The sequence below is a fragment of the Arvicanthis niloticus genome, chromosome 19 (genome assembly GCF_011762505.2).
Source record: "Arvicanthis niloticus isolate mArvNil1 chromosome 19, mArvNil1.pat.X, whole genome shotgun sequence".
Lineage (NCBI taxonomy): Eukaryota > Metazoa > Chordata > Mammalia > Rodentia > Muridae > Arvicanthis > Arvicanthis niloticus.
This window is the reverse complement of record NC_047676.1, coordinates 5,138,195-5,160,494: the sequence shown is the minus strand read 5'-3', so window position 1 is coordinate 5,160,494 and position 22,300 is coordinate 5,138,195. Positions and strand designations below refer to the sequence as shown.

At 46.5% G+C, this 22,300-nt stretch overlaps 1 protein-coding gene and 1 pseudogene across 1 annotated transcript in view; both read right to left on the bottom strand.

Moving 5' to 3' along the window:
- The window catches only part of Ube2ql1 (ubiquitin conjugating enzyme E2 QL1), a 38,629-nt gene that overhangs the window by 5,991 nt on the left and 10,338 nt on the right, over positions 1-22,300 (bottom strand). The gene's annotated exons all lie outside the window — the stretch shown is intronic.
- On the bottom strand, positions 7,422-8,949 carry LOC117724064 (large ribosomal subunit protein uL6 pseudogene; annotated as a pseudogene).

Below are 22,300 nucleotides of genomic sequence, written 5' to 3'. Positions count from 1 at the left end.
ATATGGAATTTTTAGGCTATGTGGTGCATGCAGGCACATGTGTGTATGCTTATGCATGCATGCATGCGTACACTGGGTGGGGAGGAGTTGCAGAATTCAACTGATTTCCATTAGATCCTCATTCCTGCACTCCCTCCATGTGTGACATGGGCAAGTTACCTGCTCTCAGTCTGGTTGTCTGTAAAGTAAGCATTGCAATCCCAGTGGAAAGCTCTGGGCTTCAATATGCAAAACAGTGACTGGGTTCTTATTGTCAAGTTATCCTGGGGTCCCCTGAGGTCCGTGTCCTGTAAGGAAATGCCACTTCGCCTTCTCTTTAAAAAAAAAAGTCACAACAATTCCGACTTTGAAAGTGGATATCACGACTCAGGTTTTTGCTTGTTTGTTTGTAACAAAACTGCCTTCAGGCAACCTGGGCATTGTATTATCTAATTCCCCAGTCCTTTGCCCATGGAGTTTGACATTAACAATTCAGCTCTGTATTGCTTACTTCCATAGGTTTTTATTCAGTAAAGATCCTTTCTGTTATTCGTGTTCTATTTGCCTGTGAGTTGTGAGTGTGTACTGTTTCCAGAGTCCTCTTATAGAGCTTCAGGCCTCCTGAACATTTTTTTTTTTTCCTGAGCTCAAATTCCAGAGTTGATCCTTACTTTCAAAACCCTTGGGAGTGTAATTGCTGGTTTGGAGGAGCCATGAATTTTGTTCTCCAGAACAGCTTCCAAACCCAGGTAGCCCTTGTTCAGCCTTCCTTTCTGTCATGCTGCTCCCCGGGGAGACACATAAAGCTCACAGGCTTGAAGAAAACAGACACGGGGTGCATGGAAACTTGAAAGGAGACACACCTGGGGTAGAGTTTCCTTTAGGTTAGGCATTCAGAGAAATCCTAAGTAAAATCCATCTGTAAGTTTCTGAAGGGGCAGGTAAGACACAACACAGATAAGACGGCTTCCAAGTCACAGCTGCCAAGTCACAGAAAAGGACATGGGATCCACAGGAAGGTGACCTTACTGGATGGGATAAGGTGAAGTATCAGATGGGAGGACCTGGGCACGTATAGCTTTAGCATGATCCGAGTGTGTGTACATGCATGTGCAAGTGCATGTATGTAACTCCTATGAGTATATATTGGTGGATGGGTAAATGCACATGTGTGACAATGCACACATGCACGTCGCTTGTCACATGTGAGCCTGTTGTTAGCGTGTATGTGCAAGTGTAACACCATAGTGGTGGCTATCAAACTGTGAGGACAAGGGATAAGTTCTCTGGAGGGATATAACTACTGACTGGAGCCTGGCTGTTACCTCAAGGGCAGTTTTAGTGGCCGAGTGGACCAGTCTGGAGGCCAGTCAGTTCTGTGCCTAGACACAGGCTTAGTCACTCTTTCCTACTGCAATCAACACTGAGAACCAGGATGACAGATCCCGAGGGGTAAGATGGTGGGAGCAGCATGTCCTTGGAGCAGGTGGGTTGCTTTGGAATGCCAGGTGGGCATTGTCTGAAGTGAACCGCCCAGAATGCTAACTCCCTTCACGCCTCTGTGGGGATGGTCACGGATCCATAGTTCCTGGGGAACTACTGCTGTTCACCTGTTTTCACACAGACCATCTCAGGGATGTCACATGACCCTCAGGGCTTGTGTGGAGTCAGATATTTGATTCCGAGATCGATCCACCCTCAAGGTTATTGAAGAGCGGAGAGTATTGAGACTGTGAGACCTTGGCAAGAACCAGGAAGGAACATCAGGGTCAGGCCCCTGGATGCATCAGGCAGAAGGGCTTCTTGGAAGACTGGAGGAAGATTTACATGGCGGGCCACCTTCAGGGACCCAGGGCTTCCAGTGACTACTGATCCCAGCCCATCCGCTCGGTCCCAGTCACCAACACCTGGGCTTCCTGTCTTCTCAGATGCGATTTCATCAAAAGGTGACTGCCCACTACGGCTCAGAATTCCTTTCATGATTTAGAACCCCCTCCCCAACAGATACTCTTAAACCCCTCTGGCACAGTGCTCCAGACATTTTGAAACTTGCAGGGGTTCATGTCCCCAGCATTTTAGGTAAGACTAGTCACTTATGTGTTTTCAGAGGATGTAATTCTGAATACAAACAGAGGCAGTGGGAACAGAGCAAACTCTCTCCAAGCCCCAGCAGCATCTAATCCCCTGCAGCACATCAGGCTAGGACAAGCACAAGGTCAGACAAAATACTGAGGTGGGTGGTCTGGTCAGCTCAGCTACTGTCACAGTGCAAAGAAGGTTTAAGCCCTGGCAGCGGCAACACTGTCAGTCTAATGAGGCACATGTGGGCAGGGCTTGGGGAGGGATCAGTGAGGACAAGAGACCAGAGTGGCTAAAGGAGAAAACAGATTGCCAGGGTTAGGTGCTAAATCGATGCTGGCTGGGTTTTGAAGGTACATTAGAACTTCAGGCTGAAGGGGTAGGGATGGCAGGACAGATAGGAGCCCACAGTAAGGAATTCAAACAATTGTTATGAAGACGGTACATGGCACAGGTGTGAGGAAGTTCCCTTCACTCTGTAGTGGACCATAGGCCTCTGGAGAAGTCACTTTCTGCCATCTCCAGTACTTACCCTGTGTCCTGTGTATCAACAACCCCTGGAAGGGTGAGAATGAGCACCTTCTGTGGGCCACGGGAAGAGCAAGTGAGGACACACAGGTCAGATGACCCCAAATCACCCACAGACCCAGCTCTTAAGGTGCCTCCGATGTGTGAAGGGGTGGTTTGAATATGACAGTCTCACTCCTTTGAGCCTTTGTCCCTGGCAGGTGGTGCCATTTGGTGGAATAGTTAGGAAGCAGGTTTCGATGGAGGAAGAATTGTTGGGGGCAAGTCCTGAGGGTGATAACATGGCCCTTGCTCTGGACTGAGGTCTGCCTCTGCTTCCTGATTCTACTGAGATGCTCTTACCTCCAAGGAGCCGCTCTGCCGTGCCTTTCCGGCCATGCTGGACTTCATCCCCTCAACCTGTGAGCCAGAATGAATCCTTACTCCCCAAAGTGGCTTCTTGTGTCAGGTATCTGACCGCAGAGACAAGAAAAGTTTGACCAATGCAGATGGCTATTTGGCTACAAAGTATCAAAACTTGAGAACGCTCCTGCTTTTATTGTTTTAATAGTTGCTGCATTTGGGGAAAAATGTTTCTTTGGCAGAAGGTGCAGCTTATCCATAAAGGAGCCTTAAAAGGGAGCGGGGCAGCTTGGAGTCCCCAAGGGCAGGTAAAGTAACTGTCATTTGAACAGGTGTTAGAGACATTGGGAAAGCAAGAAACACAGGGCTTCCTATCCCTCAGTTGGGATGCCCAGTAACGGGCGGGGAGGGGGCTCTAATTGATCAGTTTGTATAGGATATAATGAATGAATGAGCGAGTGAGTGAGTGAGTGAATGAATGAATGCAGTAGGCAGATTAAAACTCCCCTGATGAGAAGGATCACGGGCCATTTTTGGAAGAATCTGACTTTCTTTGGTGCAGGTAAAAGAACAGTATTTTAAAGTTGTTTTTTATTATTATTATTATTATTATTATTATTATTATTATTATTATTAACGTGTATGGTGTTTTGCCTGTATTCTTGTCTGTGTGAGGGTGTCAGATTCCCTGGTACCAGAGCTACAGACACTTGTGAGCTGCCATGTTGATGCTTAGAATTGAACCCCGGCCTCTGGAAGAGGAGCCAATGCTCTTGACTGCTGAGCCATCTCTCCAGCCCCAAGAGGACAATCTCTTAATGCAAGGCTACTCCAGTTAACAGGAAATGTTTCCTCATTAGAACCTCAAAGAGAAATCTTATGTGACCAAAGGTTATTTAACCCAGCCCCAAATATTTTACCCATTTTTAAGCAATTCATGGAGTCAGGTATACTCTTAATTTTGTGAAACCACCATTGGTTTTGTGTACATTTGGATGGTGTTAACTGAGGATCTTTTAAAGTGAAGGCACTTTATTTAACATTTCCATAAAAATTCTTCAGCCATGCTAAGGCAGTGCTAGAGGCACAGTTCACAGATTCTCACAAACACAGAACATCACTTTCCTCTCCATCCTAAAGAAAGTTCTAGCAATTGTTGAGTCTGCGTCAGAACAGATGGTATTTTGTTGGAGGAATGAAGCCCAGAAAAAGCAGCATTTCTGCTAAAAATGTTCCTGATATCAGATGATCATCTCCACGTTGCTGTTTTGAGACTCACTAGCACACTTCTGCTTGAGCAGGCAAGTCCCTGGGTCAGGACTATCACAGTGTATCTCAACATGGTGGAGAGACAGCAAGACTTCACCGAAGGCAGGCATGGCTTACCACGTGCAAGAACAGTCTTTACATTGGACATGCCAGGACACCTTAGCAGCTGGGCTTAGTGACTGTCTAACCATCTACACACATGAAGTAACTGAGGCACATATCAGTGAGATGCTAGAAGCCACACAGCTCAAGGCAGACAGCCAGGTCCTAACCAAAGAATCTTTGGCTGTGAAACGTTCTCAGTAGCCCTGAGAGAACAGGGTCCATAGGACAGACAAGCAAGGTGGTAGCCCCCATTCTCCACATATTTCCTGTCTTGGTTTCTCAGTGACACAGGGTGCTCCCTCCCCAGGGAGCTCTCTCCTACCACTGGTGACCCCCTTTAGTCTGGCGCTCTGAGCGTGTTTCTTGTTACTACCACTATGCATAATCCTCAAGACTTCCAAGGCATCAGCTCTGCTCTATGGCCATTTCTGGCCTCTTGCCCTCTTCCTCAGGACTGTGTGACCTACTCTAGCTTCCCTTCTGTCTCTGTGACAAAACACTGTCTAGAAGTGACTTAAGGGAGGCTTGTGTGGGTTACATTTCCAGGCCAGAGCCCATCATTGAGGGAAGTCAGGGAAGGAATGTTAGCAAGCGGAAATCACGAGGAAGACTGCTTGCTAGCTCTCAGGCACACACACGTGTAAAGCCAGCTCTTTACACAGTCCAGGACCACTTGCCCGGGGAATGATGCTCTCACAGTGGGCTGGACCCTGCTGCATCAATTCACAATCATGACTGTCCTCCACAGACATGCCCACAGATCAGCCCGGTGGAGACATTTACTCTGCTGAGAGTTCGGGCGATTCACGTTATATCAAGTTGACAGTTGACACAGCATTAGGATAGTCTTATTCCAAAATAAGGAGTCATGAGCACTGTTTTGAATATTTATTTCTGTGCTGTGCTAAGAATTGAGCCCGGGGCCTCATACATGCTGGGCTTTCCATCTGAGCTATAGTCCTATGCATGAATGGATTGATTGAGCTCCGTGTACCTCAGGCCAGCATCAGACTCAATACAAAGTAAGAAATGACCCTGACCGCTCTTCCTGCCTTCTCCTCCTATGTGCTGGGACTTCAGGCCAGCAGGAGATTAGACCGAGGGCCTTGTGCATGACAAGCAAGCAATCTACCATCCAAGAAACATTCCCAACCCCTGCTTATTTTTTAGATAGTACTTTATATGGGACAAACTGAGACACAGCCACTCCTGTTCTTTCTCTTTTATACCTCTAGATTCTTTTAGAATATACTTCTATACGGGTGGTTCTCCAAATATCGTTATATGCCCACCTCATTTTCATGGGCAGACGGGTAGATTATGCTCTCTTTGTATTTCTGCATTTACTTAAACACTTTAGGTAAGGTCTTAGCTTCATGAAGGTATATGTCATTGCTCACAGCAGTAGTTCTGGTACCCTAGTTAAAGAGGACTTTATCTGATTGCATACTCTGTGAATGACTTTTAAGGAACAATGATATTTTCCCAGCCAGTTTGATCTTGGTTTAGACTTGGCTCACATTCTTCTCTACCTGTAGATTCTCCCCAGGTCCCGAGATCTTCCTTCTTCTTGGGACATTCAGGAAATGGAGTCAGACTTTCATCTCTCAGCACTTCAGCGGCTTGTCCTCATCCTCTGCTCTCCTGTTGGGGCTGGGGACAACTTCGCTCACTTCCGGTCTGTGGCCATCACTTGCTGCAAGCCCATGACATCACGGATGTCTCCATCTGTTCAAGGGGCTTTCCCATAATGCTTCTCCTAAAAGTGAATGGACCCATGGCTAGCCACCCTGGGGAAGAAACTACACCTTTGTCCTCAGAAAGGATACACTCGAGTGAAACACACAGCAGAGCAGTGGTTTCCAGGGAGACAGGATGTGAGGAAAGTTACTCATTCTTCCCGCCTCCTGCCTTCTGCCCTTTTCCTACAGAAGCTCGACACTGACAAGCCCCTCCCTTCCCACAGTGACTATAGCCTCTTCTCTGTCAGCTCCTGCCTCTATTGGCTTCATCAGAACATTTCCCTGTTTCACAATTCCCCTTAGCACAGATAATAGGAAATGTCTTTAGCGAGAAACTCCTCCTAAACGGGGGAGGGGATGGGGGGGGGAACAAGTCAACACTAGATAAAGTGACAGCCGAGCGAGCGTGTCGGGGGATTGGGGTGCCAGAAAGAGGGCAGCCACACGCTGATGTCTGTCCCTGCTAGCAGAACATCACTATTTGGGGGCAAATTGTTTGTTCTGGAAAACCTGCTTTAAGAAGGAGAGCAGGGTTGCGCACGCATCCAAGGCAGCGGGCCTGGAGTTCCCTCTGCAGATGGTTTCTAACCCTGAGGCGCAGGTCTGCCTTTGCACTTGCTGTGACATTTCACGGCTGTAGTCTGTTTCTTAAGCAACAGGACTCCTAACGACAGAGAAAGTCCACATTGCGTGTCACAGTTCTGGCATTTGCAGATGGGGAAAGAACTGTGGCATTAAACAAATAACACCAACTTGAGATATGTTTTCTGGAAAATTCAAGTGAGAAAATGTTATGATTTGGGCACACACTGCATAAAATACACATTACTCTTTAGAATAGTTTGTTCTTGGTATAAAAACACAGCAATGAGCCTACGGGGACATTTACTTAGTCTCCTTTATCAAATATGTTCATGAGGACAGGAAGTTGAGTTTCAACTACTACACACACCCACACCCTTGCTGGACAGGAGTTCACCAGGCTCTGTGGCTTACTGTCCAGGAATAGAACACAGGGTCCAGGTATGGCTGTTTCATACAATATCAGGTGAACACTGAACTTGTGCTGTGGGGAGGGACTGAGCCTGAATGTAGGAGTCTCTACAGAGTTGCACACACTGTGCCCAGTCTGCTTGGTCCTCAGTTTACCACTCTGTGTGCAGGGATGGCGTTTATAGCTTCAGGATTCACTACTCATCCAAATGTTACTTTCACTTCCGACAGACTCATCGCAAGGTCACGCCCCCCATCTCAGCGTGGACATCTCTAAGATCCAAATGATCAACTTTCTTCCCATTGTCTCCTTTTCATGCCATGTTTTTTTTTTTTTTTTTTTTTTTTTGTTTGTTTGTTTTCAATATATAAGTCCTTTATTGTCCTCACAGAGCCCAAATTGTACTTGTGATCAGGATCTTGTTTCTGGAGCTAGGAATCTGAGGCCTCACTCGTCAGCCTGCTGCACGGTTCCCTTCTCAGACACATAGACGCCATCCAAAAACTTCCTGATAGCTTTGTCTTTAACTGTTGTAGCTTGCTGAATCAGAGCGGCTGAATTTGAAACAAGTTCAGTATCATTTCCTTCAAGGATTAATTCATCCTTCTGGGCTTGAGAGACAGAACAAGCCACACCTGTTCCCATCTGAACCCCGTGGATGTAGTTTTTCACCCAAGAAATTTCGGATTTCAACCAAAGACCCATTCTCCTGGATAACAATGCTGATGGGGAAGTGAGCACGCACAGACCTCATCTTGTAACGGAAGCCCAGTGTAATCATGTTCTGAACACGGCTGCAGATGGTTCTGACAATGGCCAGTTCCTTTCTGTTACCCCACCCTTTGTCAACCTGGAGCCTTTTCTTTTTCTTTCCAAGAAGACTCAGCTCTACACTGATGTGATTGAAGTCCCTCCGCAGAGTTCCCCCGGGGCCCTTCATGATGACTGTGCGCCCCTTCAGAGTGATGTCAACATTTTCTGCAATGTCGACAGTCTGATTGCTGAGAATGGTCTTCATTCTCTCAGTAGATGGGGAAAAGTCATGCCACGTTTTTTAAAAAGCAACTTCCAGGAAGCTGTTTCTCTAAAAGCTGCAATGTCACCAAGAAGCTGTGTGGGGTACTTCATCTGGGCAAGAGTACCTGCCCAGTGCAGCCATGGCTACCCCGAGTGAGGGATACCTGGTGACCTTCTACAGGCATTTGTTTCAGACCCCCCACAGTGACAGCAAGTTTCTACAGGTCTACTTTAGCATGAAGGGCTGGGCTCTAGGGTGACTATTGAGAATTCTTGCCATGGCTGGATTCACAGGGGCTCAAAGTGGCTGGTTCTACATCAGCGTGATACAGAGAAAATCATGGCCAGGGCCGAGCTCAGGTTGTGGGGTTTGGTGAGTCTAAGTGTGTAAGTGAGAGTGGACATGTAGTATAAAATATATCAAATCCCAGCGCGGGGTTCCTTCCTGCCTTAAACCGTTTGTATTCCTGGATGAAAGGCACACGCACAGCTGTTATATTTTAGTATCCCTTGAGCAGCACTGTAGCTGGGCAACTGCCTATCCTCTATGCCTCCTATCCATAACCCAAGTTATTATTTACTGTTTCATCCAGGCTGCTCTTAGTTCCGATTACGAAGACCTCTGGGCCATGTTCTCTTGGCTCTTAGCCCAGGGCAGCTCTTTTTTTTTTTTTTTCTTTTCTCCTGTACACTCTATCCCATGGTGGCTTATTCTTCTTTCCTCTTACTCATGGTTCCAAGCCCTGAAAACCTAAACCCCGCCTATGTCTCTTCTCCCCAGTGATTGGCTGGTGACATCTTTAGTTACCAAACAGAATTAACAGGGGACAGGGTCCCTCAGTATCTTACATATGGACTCATCTTTAGGACAGTTCTGGGAGACCCAAATTAGAATATAAACAACATTAGACCCACCCTTAGACCCACCCACTACATGGACAGATGCTTGACTAATTCAAGGCCACATAGTGATTATTATTGCTGTTCTTGATGGATGTTGGTGGCTGAGTGTGGACATGTGACGTGGATACTTCTTGATGCTCTTGGTGCCCTAGACAGGCCTAGATTTCAAGGACCTAGAAACTTCAGTGTCAGTGCTGGCCACTGTTCTAAGGACTTAGACATGAGGCTACCTTAGGGAGACTCGGGGGGCGGGGGACGGGACAGATGTGGCAATTTGTAGTCCTTGGAGTTGAGGAGTGGTTCACTGGTTTGAGTATCTAACAAGTACAATGAGGTGACTATTGAGAAGCTCAACCAAGTTTTCCTGCTGAGGAAACAAGGCCATTAGCCAGTGGATTGGAGGCCATACCATGCCCTAAAGGTTGTACAAATGTGTTATGTGTTCACAGGTACTGGCTTCCGGCAGCTGAGCTCAGGAGCACACTTGTCTGGGGCTCTGGCCTTGACCTTGAACCTCTCTTCATCTGCCCATTTCCCTAATGAGCAAGCACAGTGGTGTTCTATTGGAGGCGGCAAAGATTCAGCAACTCTGTGACCCAGAGGGCAAGCCCCACACACCATCTTAAAATATGATGTCCCCCATGCCTCCCCAGAGAAAGTTGGACCTTTAGGCCCTTCCCCCCACCCCCGAAAAACTTTTAATGACCAAACTTCCTATAAGATACGGTAACCACTGGATACATTTGCCCCGAGAACACCCTTTGGATTGTTTTGTGCAGTGTCTGCTAATGAGGCGATAATGAGGTGACAGGCTGTAGGTGCAGAAGCAAGCATCTTCTCAGCAAGAATGAAGACTCCTCCCCTCCCTGCCAGGACTCCAGGCTGTGAGGAGGAGGGGAGCCGACAGTTTCAGATCCCTAGGGTTCCAGAGGACTCAGCAGATTACCACCCTGATTTCAAGGGCCCCAAAGTGCTTGTTTTGAGTCATTTCAATGGGTGTGATGCCCTTAGCACAAGTCATCGAAATACACTTTAGGGAAACGGTCTCTTTCCACAAGCCTGCTCCATGACAAGCCTGGTTGTGAAATCCAGCAGCCACCAGCAGAGGCTAACACTGGAGGCTTGTACACCTCCATGCTGCAACCTCAGTGGTTCTAGATTATTCTGCCTGCTCTTCCTGCACCTTTAAGCCATACAGCTCTTGTAAGGCTGGGGATTCCAAGTTCTAACCAGCAATGATCAGAATATTATATTTTATGGCCTGAGAACGATGCTCCCTCCAGTCTCCCCCAAGTCCCCCAAGTTGTTCCTTCACTCCTACACCCCCCCACGCACTCCCACACTGCCTTCCTACTACTCCCCACTGTCTACTAACATGACGTCTTGTCTTGTGCAATTCAGAGTCCCAAGAAAATGCCAACCACACAGGGTGCTGCAACCAGCTGGAGAAGAAAGGCTCCGTATGACTTCAGGACTGCACTTTCAAACCTGCTGGTATTATACAGGTGCTATGATCACCTGGGGCTGGCTCCAGAGTAGATGAGACCCAACACACACGTTTTTTTTAATGCTGCCAATGAAACAGGGCAGTGATACATTGTGGAACAGCTTAGTGACTGTTGCCAAAACAAGATGAGGACCTCAGTGTAAAACACAGTGTTCTATTTCAGTGAAATACACTAAAGGTTGCGGCCAAGCAAGCATGCTTATTCTAAACTCCAGTTCCTAGTCTCTTTTCAAAAGCTTAGAAAACTAGGGAATTGATTTTTTTTAGTCTGAACTAATACAATTAAAAAGACATTCTTCGTAAAAAACTGAGGTGTTTGTTAGTGCTTCCTAGTCATTTCTGGGGATACATCGTAACAGTTCCTTAATTTGTGTGAGTATGTGGTAATACAGCTTTGCTTTTTGGGTAAGTAACACAAGTAGAGAAAAGAATACCATCTGATTTTATAAGCATCCCTGAAATACTTCAAACAATGCCTACTGTATGCTCTGGCATAGGTAAAGCTTGTGCCAGTCCCTGCTCTGAGGACTCGTATAAAAGAATTCCATCATCTTGCCTGGTGGGGAGGAAATGGAGGCAAGATTTAAGGGGCACCAGGTCACACAGCCAGCTGTAGACTGCGGGGCTGCGTTACAGAGTTCATGGTCAGGCTCGCTTCTCACTCTATCTTGCAGCTCTACCTCTGAGGCCCACTCTGCACTGAGTTCTGCCCTGTAAGCCATGCACAGCGCTATGCTTGGGCAAGTTCACAGGGCAGTGCACAATGGCAGTGGCTCAATTAGCCCCCTGTGACCCGAAGTGTAGCCCTTAGAGACTGGAAGTATAGCCCTTAGAGGCCGGAAGTGTAGTCCTTAGAGGCCGGAAGTGTAGTCCTTAGAGGCCGGAAGTGTAGCCCTTAGAGGGCGGAAGTGTAGCCCTTAGCTCACTGCTAGAAGGATGATGCACACATCACCTTTTCTCAATGTGTCCTGTGTGGTGGTTCACATATGTTGGGGGTAATTTTAAGTAGTTTTACTTTTTCAAATGAATGATTGAAGAACTGGGGGCCGATCATTTCTCTGTGAAGGCCTAGCAACACCCTACACCTTTGTCCAGTTCTAGAATCAGGGCTGGACCCCATAATATGCTTCAACATTCACCTGAAATGTCAGCACTCTTGGACTCCTGGAATCCCCCAATACCTCATCAGTGACCCAGGACCTGTCAGCCTCACTGAGCTACAGAGAGCCAACGCTCACCGAGTCCCAGCAGGATAAGAAAATATGCTAAAAAAATGAGCCACATTTCACCAGTGAGACTAGGTGGGCCCATGCTTGGGGGTGAAGAGGCCAGGGGCCCCACTCTGTGGCTCGTTATGAAACACTCATGGTAATTTGTCCTGAGGGCAGCTGGCTCTTGTGCACCCAATCGGTGTTCAGCATGACCTGACCCTCGATCCAGCACCCCAGTTCTGAGGCTTCCTTTAATAGACACACAGGAGGAAACCTGGTGTGTAGAACAGTGTATGCACCATGCACAATAAGACGGTGTGTGCACTATGCACACCAGGACAGTGTGTGCACTATGCACACCAGGACAGTGTGTACACTATGCACACCAGGACAGTGTATGCACTATGGACACAAGGACAGTGTGTACACTATGCACACTAGGACAGTGTGTACACTATGCACACCAGGACAGTGTGTACACTATGCACACCAGGACAGTGTATGCACTATGGACACAAGGACAGTGTGTACACTATGTACACTAGGACAGTGTGTGCACTATGCACACTAGGACAGTGTATGCACTATGCACACTAGGACAGTGTATGCACTATGCACACCAGGACAGTGTATGCACCACGCACACTAGGACAGTGTGTACACTATGCACACTGTTGATTACAGGGAAGGGCTAGAGGATCCTGTCTGTCTGCTCAGTCATCCACAATACTCCTGTTCCTTCAGGTGGGGTGGGGAGTGGGAGCTAACAGTCTTTAAAGAGGTAACTGACCAGGAAGAAGGCTGGTAGATACATGCAGAAAGATGTATGAGCTCCAGACCACTGTGTGGCGGTGATCCTGTGTTTCTGTGTAAGTGTGTGTCGTTCACATGAGCACATGAGAATGCAGAGAAAATCCATTCCCTCTGACATGTGAAAACTCAGAATGTCCACATTCTACTTTCAAGCCATGCTGCTGCATATTGTCAAACAATAACCTACGATCTTCTCTACTAAGATAAACCTCTCAAGAGCTATAGACATTAGACTATCAATATCATCCCACACACTGCCACCCTGTCCAGGAACTTTCTGTCCCTTTCAGGAAGAAACAAACCTCTGACAGTCACAGAAAGAGCTACGGAGTAATACTGATCCCGGTTACAAACCAGTGTTGGCTTGTTGGTGCCTGGACAGCTTTGGACCAATGGAGGGGGACAGAGGCACCTTCTTAGAGATAAGCCCTGGGAGGGACAGGCCTTTTGAGAGGTTCTTGGTAAGATGCTATGTCTTCTGGGTAATTCTGAATCTCTGGAGAAGTCCCATATTCATTTCTGGTGCACACACTGAATGGAGATAGCAGGAAAGCCCCTTAGCATCTGCTTCCTCAAAGTCTGCACAATTTTAAATTTAATTAATTAATTAATTAATTAATTTCAAATACAATATCTTGCTATGTAGCCCTGGCTGGCAGAAACTCACAGAAATCTGCCTGTCTCTGCCACCCAAATGTGAAGATTAAAGGCCTCTGCTATTATGCCTGGTTTGCTCTAGACCAAGACAGGGGTCCATTTCAGCTTTATGTTCCTCCATAAAGCATCCTGGAGGAACAGAACTGGGGGGGCTATCTATCTCTTAATTAAACTGTTACCACCATGAGGGTTCATGGCCAAAGTTAGTAGCAGCAGACAAAATCCATTTATGCCATTTGTGATTTAATTACTTTTTAGGGTTAGGTGCGTTTAGAGGAAGAAAGAAAATCTAAAGGTCATTTAGATTGCCATATTGCGAACACTGGGGATAACACCCTGAAGTTAAGATATAAATGTTTATGTGCATTCTATTTGAATAAAAATTTATGTATTTTAAACATTCATTTTAACTTTACAAATGCCTTATATACATACACCCGTATTTACACACATTTGCATACATACATAGGTGTGTGTATGCACACACAGAACCAAGCCTTAGCTCTCTTGACCGGTTATGACTTGTGAGGTATATGGAGAATCTCCTAGAGGTCTGGGGCTGGCCAGCCTTGGCAGCCAAGTATGGAAACATGCCTAGTGTCGTTTGGGCAGCTGAGCTAGATGGATCATCCAGGAGACGCAGCTAGGCCTCTGGCAGCTGTGCTACGTTCTGTGGACTTAAATGGACTCTCGTTCTTGCAGAGTCCAAATCTGCAAGGAGTCAAGAGGCAGGAGTTTTGTCAAATGAGAAGAATGTAGAAGAAGAATGTGGGTCCGGCAGGCAGGGATTTTGTCAGTCTCTGCTGGGAGTCAGAAGGAAAAGTGGTCCTAGTCTGTTCCTGGCCCCTGGCGGTAGATGTTGGTGACATTGGGAATACTCTAACACACGTCTCTCCTTTTGAGTGTGGTAAGAACAGACATACATCATGTAGACTAATAAACAGATGTTTTCTCTGACACGTGTCGCAGTGGTCTGGGGTTCCACTCAGGGTTGTTCAGTGTTTGCCCCAACCGGTTTGATAAAGCTACAGACCACTAATTGTTCTCAGACTGACTATAACCAGGCAAGTAAAATCATATAATTCAAGGAACAAACAAAAGACGAGTGCAGAGATCTTCAAGCATTACTAAATGTCACGCTGAATTTCTCCCTAAATAAAAACCATCCAGCGTGTGGCTGTCTGGCAGGCGCAGGACAGTGAGCAGTCTGTCTGTAGTGTCCAGGCACCCTGCGAAATAACACTTCAAAGGCTACCGGTCACAAACAAACCCCACAGCGCTGATTTACATTCACCAAAGCACTGTGGCTGGTGCATGTGATATGGAGGAAAAGGCAGAAATTTCCAGTCTCACAGAGCGCTCATGGTTCCAGGAGGGAAACTGCTCTGTCCTTGGTGTCAACTACAGAATGTCCTTGCATGGAGTTTGGCTTTGTTGCTAAAAATGTCCACTCTCCCGACACTGCAATTACCAGGCACTCAGCACCCTCCAGCTTTCTCTAATGAATCATAATCTTGCTGTACCCCAAGGGCACCTGCTCTGCTTCATTTGGTGACATCTACTGAGTGTCCTCTAGGTGCAAGGTCTGGGCTCATCCAAGGAGTCCCATGACCCTGCCAGCCTTCTTCTGGGGGATATTTTCATGAATTCCTCTATGTCTGAGGAATAAGAATGAAATCTGAACACAGATGGCTGGGCAGTGTTGCTTCCACAGACATCATGTGCAATGGCTTGTGGGTAGCTCCATGCAGACCTCCTAAGAGCCTATTTCACCCAGGGTGTGGGAATGCATGGGAAACTTCAAAAAGATGTTCTGGAGATGGAAGAGAAACACTCAGAGGGAGCCTGGAAGGGAAGAAGGGGGCAGGCTTCATGGAAAGAAAGACAGTGAGGTAGCCTGGGTGGATAGTGAGGTAGCCTGGGTGGACGGTGAGGTAGCCTGGGTGGACAGTGAGGTAGCCTGGGTGGACAGTGAGGTATCCTGGGTGGACAGTGGGACACAACAGGGGGCTTTGACATTAGGGTTTGGAAAGAGACCTGTGACCTGTTCATATGCACTTAGTAACAAGCAAAATGTGTCCCACACAGACCACTGGGCCCTGATGAAGACCTCTGGCACACTCCTGCTCTGATGTTTGGAAGTGGGAACGGGAAAGTGAAGGTTCGCTAAGACTAAGAGATGCGTGTGCCCCTCTGTGTGTTGTCCACATTTGGGCCCACGGGAACATTCTCAGGGTGGGCAAGCAAGGGGGACAAGGAGTCTGTCCTAGCTCGGTATAGAGATCCCTAGTGACCAGAAGGTGCTAATCAAACTCGAGAAGCACGGGAACCTGGTGCAAATGACTTGGTGACAACCGCCTTTGCCTCTCCTCCTGACTTCCTGCTCTGAGACTGAAAGGTTTTCTCTCATGCAGACACCAGTTCGTTATTACCGACATTTCCCCCTCAGCTCTGAAATTTGGAGACTCTATGAAATAAAAATTAGTAGTTACACTTAAAAAGTGTCCTGATTCTTGTGATGAGGCTTCACAGGTCCTATGAAAGGGTGATAGTCTTTATCTCCCCAAGCTACAGCTTTTCTCTGGGCAGCAGGACCACTGGCCCTTAAGAGTTCTGAATGCCTTTCAGTGAAAGACTAAAAATAATTGGCCCCTCAAATCAGAATGAATTTATTGTCAAAAGGTCATTAATGTGTCTAGCTTTGCACCTGAGCTGCCTGGGACATTTGTGGTACAACCAGTGAAAAGTCTCCAGGACTAAGATAGCCTCTCCTGACATGCATCCCAGACTCTGAGATCCAGGCAGGGCACTGCAAAAGCAACAGTTATCTTGTCCTCTTCGTGACCTCCACAGGCTATCTAAGGCCTTCTCTAACTGGGGAATGCATCCAGGAATGAATGAGCACCCTCCATCACACCAGGGAAGCAGCCTCGTCTAACGAGGCCCCAGAATGTTAAACAGCCAAGTGGAGAAGCACCCAGGCGCCCCACGTTGGGCGGCCAAACTGTAACGGCCGCTCTGTTCCGCAGGTCCGGGTGTAGCGAGAGACAGTGTGGGGCAAGCGACATGAAGAATGGAGACAAGACAGAGGGTCTGATCAAGTCTCAAGTCTAGTTTATTGAAGCTTCCTCTCCTTTATTGTGTGTCTCTCTCTCCTTTATTGTCTCTCTCATTGTTTCCCGTATTCTCTTTTGTCTCTCCTATTGAAGGGAAATCTGGGGTATTTATAGGCTTTTGCCACGTGCCTCGCAGGTGTAGATATGACGTAAGCCTTACAGGCGTCTATAGCGTGGATAGCACATGCACCGCACGCCTTGCAGGCTTGGATACCACATGCGCCTTACAGCTGGGGGCACTAAACAGAAAAAAAAAATTGTGGGATATCAGAGTGTGCTTCAGCTGTTGTAGGCTGTTGAAAAACAAGTTTCACATCAGGGTATAATATGGCTCTAGATGGCTGCAAAGCTGATAGCCGCTTTCTACTAAAAGTCGGCTCCCAACACCCAGCAGCTGTGTGTGGTGTCCTAGGAAAGCAACACGCGTTGTTGTTTCTCGGTTCTCTTTGTCTAGACACTGCATCTCATCACCTTGTACTTGGGATTTTGTCCAAGGTGGGATTTGTTGTTCATATGCAAAACTCAGTACTGCACAATAAAAAGAATCTTCATAGGTTAGGGAGATGGCGCTAAGCCTTTCCGAGCTTAGCACACGTCACCGAGATCTGGGCTTGTGTGTGTCCTTGATCACGAGACCTATTTTCCTAACTTTGCTTAGTGTGTGACTCAAGGCATCTGTCTGTAAAAGTTCTAGGAATGTTTTAGGATGAAACTCCGGTATAAAATTCCATCATAAATTTGCACCAGCCTACCATGGGCCAATGAGGAGTGTGTCACGTGTCACAGGCCCTGCGCACCCCCCCATGTCTGTTCTGATGACACAGTACCTCCATACCTACTCATGTGGCTCGTTGGTGTCCAGTAATTTCTGTTCCCCAAACTCATAATCTCCCTCCCTTACATGCATGCCATGTTTAAAACGCAGCTTGCTAAAGTGTAAAGGGTTTACTCACCCAATTTCAAAGTAAGACCTTCCCAAATATTCTGCAGTGTTTTCCGAAACATTTTTATCCCCGAATGTTATGACTTACTCGCTTAAAAGAACAGCAGGAGACCGAAAAATAAAAGGAACTGAAGGGAGGTGAAGAAATTAAGACCGGGTACAAAATGAAGATTGCACCAATTATAATAATTATGGAGAAAGAACAACATGCAAAGGAAAAGTTAAATGGCAAACACTGCATAACGTACAGACACGTGCTTCCCGAAGACAAGATGGCCATGTGCCCCTCTTTGTTCTGTTCCACTCCTCTTGACTTACAGGACCAGTTGACACCAACTCGTGTCGTCCTTACTGAGACTCAACTTTTACAAAATAGTCTCTCACAGTATATTTCATAGCTGGGTGTTTTATTCATTTCCCCACAATGACTATCCCTCAGCATTGCTGGGAGTCTTAACTTAATGGTGAAGTTTGGGCATTCCCATCAGATTCAGACCCACTGTCTCATAACTGTAGAAGGGCTTGTTCTGCCCTGGGTGCAGCTGGGTGAGGGTTGGGTGGTCTTGTACTTCCTGAATCCTCTGATGGGCTCACTTGTTCTGTCTGTAGGTTGGGTAGATTTTTCTCTAATTAGAGGTCTGTTAGTCTTGGGCCTTTGGCAAGTCTTATATGATGATACCCTTGGAATTTGTGTTAAACAGAAAGGTGAGTGAGTCAAAGCCTTGGGGTGTCCCTAGTAGATCATGGTTCAGTCATGTCACTACTAGGAACCCTTGAAAACAGTGAACATGCCTTGGTTCACATGACTGCTGGCTTCTTGTTTCTTATACCAACATCCCTTCCTCCCACTTTTGGGTTAGAGGGCACTGGGCTGTAGGTGTGTTTTGTAGTTAGATACTGATTGTCTTAGTTACTGTTATATTACTGTGAAGAGACACCATGAAGAAGGCAACTTACAAAAGAAAGCATTTAATTGGGGACTTGGTTACAGTTTCAAAGGGTGAGTCCATGACTATTATGGTAGGGAGAACATGGCCCCAGGAAGGCAAGGGGCTGAAGCATTAGCTGAGAGCTTACATCTTATCCACAAGTTAGAGAGAGAGAGAGAGAGACAGAGACAGAGACAGAGACAGAGACATAGAGAAAGAACAAAGCACGCAGCACAACCTAACTGGAATGACTTGAGCTTTTGAAACCTCCAAGTACACACCTAGTAACACACCTCCTCTAAGAAGGCCACACTTCTTAATCCTACTGAAAATAGTTCTACCACTGAGTGGGTCTTCTTAGGAGACTGGAGTTGAGTAGAGTTATAAAGGTGTGAACTTCCAACTTCCAACAGAAAGCAAAGTTTAATTAGTACAGTGCTGGGGGAGGTGGCTGGGCAATAACTAGAGGCCCGCATGCCTCAGCTGTCAGATGTCAGTGTCTCACTGTGCACGATGCTTTGATGAGGTGAAGCCCACAAAGACCGTGATGACAAGGGCCCATCCTGGGAGGCTACAGTGGTTCCAGAGCAAAAGGGGGGTTATCGGGTGCTCCTTCTGATTGAGTTGGAGCTAAGTGTGGAAAATTTGAGTCAACTTGATGTCAGTGTGACCAGGAGACACTGATAACGACAGCAGATCCCTTTGCATAGTGAGTGTGGCTTGCAAATGCATAGCTGGGCCTGTGATGATTATTGTATTTTAGCAAGTTCTAGTCCACCAGAGAAGGGCCAGCTATTTGGCATTTCCACTTACTCATTACCATGTCCACCATTGGCACTGAGTGTGGGCTACCCTTGTGCAGTGGGATGAGTGGTTTTCATCTTTAGGCAAGACACCTTAAACCAGAGCTAAAGTGTGGTCCAGAGGAATAATGTGATCGGAGCCTGCGTCTACCAACAGATCTAGGGTTTTAGGTTAACTCCACCTAACAATAACATGACAGAAACAAAACAAAATAGGTGTGGTTCTTAAACCTCTCTCCCAACGTTCTGGTTATGAACTGGACAATAAGCTTTAAGAACATTCCCAAGACTACCACCATCTCATAGCAATGCCCTTTTCTTGTGTGAACCAAGGGCTCCCAGTGGCTGTCACTCTGGATGGGAGAAAGCTTAGTTACCTTCACTAACTTGCTTGAATTAAACCACAATAACAACAGCATGACTTCATCATCAATAGAAATCCCAGCCCTTGTCAGATTGAGACAGGAGGATTGCCATGAGCTTCATGCCAGCCTGGTTTACATAATGAGTTCCAGGCTAGCTTGTACTAAGAGTGAGATCCCGATGCAAACAACAGAACAAGCGAAAACAGAACTCCACTGAAGCGGAAACTTCTGGTTTCTTTGGAAAGCCAGTTACGTCAAATGATGTTTTGCCGGCGCACACGGGTGAGAAGATATTTTGCAGACATAGGAAAGGATGCATACAACGAATATAAATCTGACTCCACAGACACTGGGAGCTCAGGCATCGGCTCGCTTTGCTCTGCCTCGCTCGCTAGTCTTCGCTGATGACGTGCATGTATTAGTTCACCTTCCACTGCATTGCTGAGCTTTGCTTGAGGTGACCTCATAGACATAAACTCACTAAAGAACATCTTGCCACTTCCGCTGACTCTGGCTGATTGGAGAACCTTGCGGTTTCTTCTGGATTGACCTGCCCTTGCTGATTTGTGTGTGGCATCTGCCGACTGGATTGAGTTGCAGCTGTTGATTCATGTTTGGTGTTTGCTAGTGGTCTGGACTGAGAATAATGAAGATTGGAATCGCCCCCAGAGAACTATTTCTAGATAGGTCCACTTCCCTGGTATCCTAATAACCCTTCTTTTCCACCACCTCTGGTGGGTGGTGGGCTCGAGGGGAGGTTGAACCCTTATTAAAGTAGGTTGAGAAAGATATATGGCTACACTTCACGTTTTAAAAAAAGTCACATGGTAGCCCACATTTGTAAACATGGCTGTGAGACCTGGGGACCGATGGCCGTGCCGCTCAGCCCTGAGAGTGTTCTAGCGGAGTGCTGTCTAACCTCATAGCTCAGCTCATCCTGTTACAAATGTAGTGACTGTAGCCAACCATGACAGTTTGCTCATGCATTTTATTCTGTGCTTCTAAAGGTAGTCTTCTGTGAGGGTGACCTTGCAGGGGCTCATGTGCTGGGGGGAGAGGTTCCAGGGATCTCTGTCTCTCCTTGCCTGATCCTCAGGAATAACCAGGAAACCTCCATCTCTCCTGTTAATGAAAAGGCTGATGGCAGCATCCTTTTAAAAGAAAATTACTAATAGAATCATCACCTTAATTCAATTCAGTAGAGTTCAGGCTTGCTCGTTATCAGGTTATTTTTATTTATTAATGTCCTTAAAGTCTTATGTGATTTTATGGGTTGATACAGTTAGAAACATTTTCTCCGACTGTCATGCTGTATAACACCCATCATAAAGATGGTCAGAGAGCACCGAGCACAGGGTTGTGGTCAGAAGCCCCTGGTATCCTGTTTGCTCGCAGGACATCTCTCCTGTATGTAGAATGCAGGTGCTGTCCCTGGAGAACATGAGCTTGCTACCATGGGCCAGAAACCTCCTTTTTGCCCTCTGCCTCCTCCAGGCCAACCTCAAGGGAGAGGAAGGACAAGAAGACAGGGGTCAGGGGTGAGGTGGGGGTGGAGATGGGAAGGGGTGTTGGGCACTTACACCACAAGTTCTCGGACACTTGCAGGCATGACCTGAAGGAAGGGCTTCCAATTACAAGAGGAGGTAGAGTAGCTGCCACTGTGCTTGCCTTGCGATATCAAGGACCCAAGTTGGAGCCCTAGACCCTAGCACTGGGGAGCAAGAGACAGGCAACTCCCCAGAGGCCCTTTGCCAGACACTCTAGCCTATCTGGTGACTATTTGGTGAGTTCCAAGCTGGTGAAGAGAGACTGCTTGCTTTGTTTTGCTTTGTTTTTATTTCTGTTTGAATGAACACTGAAGAGTGACACCTGAGATTGTCTTCTGCCTCTCCCTGCAATGTATGCACCCCTCCACCATGCACAAAAACCAAGAAATAAAAAGCAAACCAACAAAACAAAACAACAACAAAAAACAATACTATTCTGTGTATCTTTCCAGGAAGGGAATAGAAAATAGTATTTTTAAAGAGATACTCTGATGACTTACAAAAAGTGATGTTTCATTGGCTTATAATGTCCGATCACCTACAATTCCTGTAAACTGGTAACAAACTCCATTCTTGGTAAGTTTCTCCTGCAAGATCTTTATTTCCCCTTTGCCAGGAAGGCGTGTTAACAAGGTATGCCATTAACCTCCCAGGACCCCAAACCAATGAATTCTTGCATCAATCAATATATATTTAATACAATTACACCCAATTTCCGGCTACCTTCTCTCAGGAAGTCACATCATGTGACTCCTGACTCTCAGAAGTCAGCCTGGGTGTTAGGAGGGCAGAATCAGGGTTCTAGCAGCTGTGTTCCCAGAAGCTCCAGATACCACCCCCAAAGCCATTATTTACCACGGCCATAAAAAAGGAAAATTTGTCACTCTATATTCTGAATTTTGGAAAATCTGATTTTCAATATTAAAATTAGAAACACCCCTAACGGCATTTATCTGGTGATTTTTTTTCTCTGCTATTCCTTAATGGGCAGGGCACATTTTAACTTGAAGTGTGGTCTAATCAGTATAATAATAGAAATTTTCTTATCTCCCTCATCAAAAAAACCAAATCTAACAGTTTCTCTGGGGGGGGGAGGGTGAGGGGAAATGCTTGCCAAATATTGTGACGGGGAATTGGTATTTATTTTACAGAAATTATATTTAAAGTAGTAATTTCTCCAATCTTACCGATTTTACGAATGTGGTAATTATCTTTAGAAAGCACTCCATTCTCGAGTTATTTTCAGAACCTTTAAAATGCCTTTCTCTTTTGTACAGAGAAGAAATAAAACGGTGATAATTATCTTTCTCTTACAGTTTCAAAGAATTAAAGCATGTTTACCGTGCTCACAATAGATGCAACAAGTTCTGTGCGATGTGGGCTTTGCTTCTACCTCACAGCTGTGGCTGCGATTTGATGGACACACTGCCTGTCCCCTTATGATTCAGTCC